We start from the raw sequence: 6,000 nt of genomic DNA on the forward strand, positions 1-6,000 counted from the left end.
TTTTATAGAATAGCATGTCATATCACTTAATCCGGCATAGCCAAAGACACGACATTGGTGTTAAAAAAGCAGAGCGTCTCTTTATTACGGACAGACCGCTCCCCATCTTTACAAACATTTAATCTATATGGTTTGACCATGACAGTTTACAATCTAAGGTAACGGCAAGTAATTTAGTCTCCTCAACTTGTTCAACAGCCACACCATTCATTACCAGATTCAGCTGAGGTCTAGAACATAGAGAAGGATTTGTACCAAATACAATGGTCTTAGTTTTAGAGATGTTCAGGACCAGTTAATTACTGGCCACCCATTCCAAAACAGACTGCAACTCTTTGTTAAGGGTTTCAGTGACTTCATTAGCTGTGGTTGCTGATGCATATATGGTTGACTCATCAGCATACATGGACACACATGCTTTGTTTAATGCCAGTGGCAGGTCATTGGTAAAAATAGAAAAGAGTTGAGGGCCTAGAAAGCTGCCCTGCGGTACACCACACTTTACATGTTTGACATTAGAGAAGTTTCCATTAAAAAAAACTTTTGAGTTCTATTTGATAGATAGCTCCGAATCCATGATATGGCAGAGGTTGAAAAGCCATAACACAAGTTTTTTCAACAACAGGTTATGGTCAATAATATCAAAGGCTGCACTGAAATCTAACAGTACAGCTCCTACGATCTTCTTATTATCAATTTCTTTCAACCAATCATCAGTTAATTGTGTCATTGCAGTACATGTTGAGTGCCCTTCTCTATAAGCATGCTGAAGGTCTGTTGTTAATTTGTTTACAGAGAAATAGCATTGTATTTGGTCAAACATAATTTTTTCCAACAGTTTGCTATGGGCTGGCAGCAAGCTTATAGGTCTGCTGTTAGAACCAGTAAAGGCCGCTTTACCACTCTTGGGTAGTGGAATTACTTTGGCTTCCCTCAAGGCCTAAGTACAAAGACTTTCTTCTAGGCTCATATTAAAGATATGACCAACAACGAGCGATCTAGAGAGCCACAAACCCGGGAAAATCCACAGTCCCAGCCACAATGGCTAACCTCGTCGCGGGCTTTGTTCAAGCTCTCAAGAAACCCCCCTAGCTTGATAGGCAGCTTGCTAGCAACTAGGCTAACTGCTATGCCAAATAGCTCCTCAGACCCTGCCTTAGTCGTGCTTTGTGTCTCACAATTTAAAAGGATAGTCAACGATTTTGGGAGTGATCCCTTTAATTGTTTCATCATGTCTGTTTGATGGGTTTGATCAGCGCCATTTACACAGTATGATGTGGTCTTGACGGAAACAATTACATGATGTGACATGCAGTGATGTGCTGGGACATGTTGCCGTGGTGTTGTGACATGTTGATGTGTTGTTGTGACATGCTGTGCCCTGTTATGACATATGCCCTGTTGAGGGACAGGTAGGGGATGTCTGTGCTGGACCACTGCAGTTCCGCCAGGATCACAGCACACACCTCCTCATAATTATTGGGGCGCTGGGCTTGTGTGCCAATTCAGCTAAACCGGTAGATAGAGCCCTGCCCTGAGAGGGAGAGAGCAATATAAAAGAGGTGGACAGAAAGGTAGGAGAAAACAGAAATGAGGGATGTGGAGGGGAGAGGGAGGGGGTTAATGCGAATGTCTAGCAACCGAAAGGTTGCAAGTAAGAATCTCATGGACAACTGACATTTCAGCTAATTAGAAACTTCTCAACTACAGTACTTGCTACTTTGCAACTAAACTCAGCAAAAAAAGAAACATCCTCTCACTGTCAACTGCGTATATTTTCAGCAAACTTAACGTGTACATATTTGTATGAACATAACAAGATTCAACAACTGAGGCATAAACTGAACCATTTCCACAGACATGGGACTAACAGAAATTGAGTAATGTGTCCCTGAATAAAGGGGGGGTCAAAATCAAAAGTAACAGTCAGTATCTGGTGTGGCCACCAGCTGCATTAAGTACTGCAGTGTATCTCCTCCTCGTGGACTGCACCAGATTTGCCAGTTCTTGCTGTGAGATGTTACCCCACTCTTCCACCAAGGCACCTGCAAGTTCCCGGACATTTCTGTCGGGAATGGCCCTATCCCTCACCCTCTGATCTAACAGGTCACAGACGTGCTCAATGGGATTGAGATCCGGGCTCTTCGCTGGCCATGGCAGTCCACTGACATTCCTGTCTTGCAGGAAATCACGCACAGAATGAGCAGTATGGCTGGTGGGATTGTCATGCTGGAGGGTCATGTCAGGATGAGCCTGCAGGAAGGGTACCACATGAGGGAGGAGGATGTCTTCCCTGTAACGCACAGCATTGAGATTGCCTGCAACAAGCTCAGTCCGATGATGCTGTGACACACCGCCCCAGACCATGACGGACCCTCCACCTCCAAATCGATCCCGCTCCAGAGTACAGGCCTCGGTGTAATGCTCATTCCTTTGACGATAAACGCGAATCCGACCATCACCCCTACCCCTGGTGAGACAAAACTGCGACTCATCAGTGAAGAGCACTTTTTGCCAGTCCTGTCTGGTCTGCGACGTTGTTGCCGGTGATGTCTGGTGAGGACCTGCCTTACAACAGGCCTACAAGCCCTCAGTTCAGCCTCTCTCAGCCTATTGCGGACAGTCTAAGCACTGATGGAGGAATTGTGCGTTCCTGGTGTAACTCGGGCAGTTGTTGTTGCCATCCTGTACCTGTCCCACAGGTGTGATGTTCGGATGTACCGATCCTGTGCAGGTGTTGTTACACGTGGTCTGCCACTGCGAGGACGATCAGCTGTCCATCCTGTCTCCCTGTAGCGCTGTCTTAGGCGTCTCACAGTATGGACATTGCAATGTATTGCCCTGGCCACATCTGCAGTCCTCATGCCTCCTTGCAGCATGCCTAAGGCACGTTCACGCAGATGAGCAGGGACCCTGGGCATCTTTCTTTTGGTGTTTTTGAGAGTCAGTAGAAAGGCCTCTTCAGTGTCCTAAGTTTTCATAACTGTGACCTTAATTGCTTACCATCTGTAAGCTGTTAGTGTCTTAACAACTGTTCCACAGGTGCATGTTCATTAATTGTTTATGGTTCATTGAACAAGCATGGGAAACAGTGTTTAAACCCTTTACAATGAAGATCTGTGAAGTTATTTGGATTTTTTCGAATTATCTTTGACAGACAGGGTCCTGAAAAAGGGATGTTTCTTTTATTACTGAGTTTACTTAGCATGTTAGATAACTCCAGCCCAGCCAGCCAGCCAGCCAATTTAAGTACTGTACATAATAATAGGAAATGCTCTGATCAACTGATTTTTACAAAAATAGAAACAGTGATCATTGTAGTCTCTCTATATCGGTGTACCCTCAAAGCTCAGATCCATGTCCAGCAGTTGGGAGCCCAAGTTTTGAAGCTCTCCCCAGAAAAGAACTCAGCTCCCTGTTGGTAGCCTACTGCACACCCTGCGCTCATGGATGTCATGTCTGTGGATAGCATGCTTCCCTCTGTGCCTTGCGTCGTTGTATACCACCACAAGGGATACGCAGGGAAGGTGCACAGCCACCCTGACCTCCCTGGGAACCAGTTTTGTCAGTCCCTCCTCCAGGGACATTGTGAGAGTGGTGTCTGAGAGCAGCTTGACCCTTACTAAAAAAAGATAGCAGTATAACTGCAGTATGCTGCAATTACTGCGCCCAAAATACCACAGTCGACTGCAGACACTGCAGTTTCAAAACTGCAACATTTTTTTGTAAGGGGACGGTGACCAGACGCTAACCCCACGGACAGCTGTCATCCAGGTGGGGGTCGATGGCAGACACGCTGGGGGTGGTAATTGTCGCAACTTTACTTTCATTAATCTGATGACTTACTTATCTAATCAACTAACTATGTTTAATTGTTACCCGATTTAAATGAATAATCTAACAATTAACTCAACAATTAGTATTTGGGGCACCACGAGAGCGGTTCTTTAAAGAGTTACCATCTCCTGAATTAAACTATAAAGGTCTTTACCTATCACATCCATAAACAGTCAACTTATTAATCATAACCTTGTATCATATCATCATTCTGAACAGTCGTAACCTTGCATCTGCAAAAACCTGAGCCTTACTTATGGTCCAGTACTACACAAATTGGTTTAATTATTTATTTACTAGCTAACTAAATGGTAACACAGGATAAACATACACACTTAATGCATTAGAAAGGTCCCTAGCAGACTGACAACGATATGGCTGCTTGTTAAAAAAGACATGGAGAGGGCGAGAAAGCGACACTTAACATGAGTACATTTTGAAACTACTCTCACTTATACTTTGCACACAAACCGGCACCCGCTTGGAGTAAGAAATCATGAATGTATTTACGTGGAAATGCCTTTGATTGCCATGTATTGTTGGGCCTTTTCGCAGCACGCTTGTAAGGCTCTGATTGTCCAAAAGGGGTCCTCACTCCTCTTCTACTGTTCTCCTCTGCAGTCGTCCAGTATCTTGTCATATAGTCCTGAACAGAACTACAGAGTTTATTCTACTTCCATTCAATCTGGAAGATGCTTCTATGAAGGTAGGTGAGCAAGCCGTGTAGATGGTTCCGAGTGGGGTGATGAGAGTCGCGTACTACGGTGGTTTGAGAAGAGTAGCAGAATGTTCCCACTTAAATTCCCTTTTCTAAATACTTTAACTTAGACCGCTAATCAGCCGTACCAGTGATTGTCCGGGAGGTGACTTTATCGTCTCTACCTCGTGTTGAGATTCAAAGTTTAAACCAAATTTCCTTTATCATTTTTTTTATGACATCACAAAATAACAACCAAACCGACATCAGTGTTCTTTTAGGTCACCTCTGACCATTCCCCAAGTTCAATGTTAGAAATATTGTTCCAGTATTTGCTTTAGAACGTGTTAAGAGTTTCAGTGGCAAAGAGTCTGTGAAACAAAGGCACATTCCACGGGTGAATTTGGAGAGAGCTGAATGTTCTGTCCTTGATTTACAACAGGGTGTGAGCTGTCAACCCCCACCAGCCCCCCCGCCCTCTGTTAGTGAGAGGGGGTCTGGTTGAAGTTATTTATTGCAAAGCTGATCTGACCTATTTGGATCCTCACAGGACGGTCATGACATAATCCATAACATACGTGGTTAGCTGATAGATAAAATACCTATCCAGGCATTGTAAGATCTGGCCACGTCTAAGCAGTAGAACGCAACCTCAATCTTCTCAATTTTTCAGCTGGGATAATTAAGAGTACAGCACCATCTCCCATTACTTGATTGAGGTACATTTTCTGAGCCATATCTCACACCTGCTTCCCGGTGTCCACATTCTGGCATAGCACAGTTCCGACTAGAAAGGAAGTAATGAACGTCCAGTAGGATGTGTGTGTATATACATTACTGTTCAAAAGTTTGGGGTCACTTCGAAATTTCCTTGTTTTTGAAAGAAAAGCACCATTTTTTTGTCCATTAAAATAACATAAAATTGATCAGAAATACAGTGTAGAAGACATTGTTAATTTTGTAAATTACTATTGTAGCTGGAAACAGCAGATTTGTATGGATTATATACATAGGTGTATAGAGGTCCATTATCAGCAACCATCACTCCTATGTTGCAATGGCACGTTGTGTTAGCTAATCCAAGTTTATAATTTTAAGTGCTAATTGATCTTTAGAAAACCCTTTTGCAATTATGTTAGAGCAGATGAAAACTGTTGTGCTAATTAAAGAAGCTAGTTGAGTATCTGGAGCATCAGCATTTGTGGATTCGATTACAGGCTCAAAATGGCCAGAAACAAAGACCTTTCTTCTGAAACTCTTCAGTCTATTCTTGTTCTGAGAAATGAAGGCTATTCCATGCGAGAATTTGCCAAGAAACGGAAGATTACGTACCACGCTGTGTACTTCTCCCTTCATAGAACAGCGCAAACTGGCTCTAACCAGAATAGAAAGAGGTGTGGGAAGCCCCGGTGCACAACTGAGCAAGAGGACAAGTACATTAGTGTCTAGTTTGAGAAACAGACGCC

The sequence above is a fragment of the Salvelinus namaycush genome, chromosome 3, assembly GCF_016432855.1.
Source record: "Salvelinus namaycush isolate Seneca chromosome 3, SaNama_1.0, whole genome shotgun sequence".
Taxonomy (NCBI): domain Eukaryota; kingdom Metazoa; phylum Chordata; class Actinopteri; order Salmoniformes; family Salmonidae; genus Salvelinus; species Salvelinus namaycush.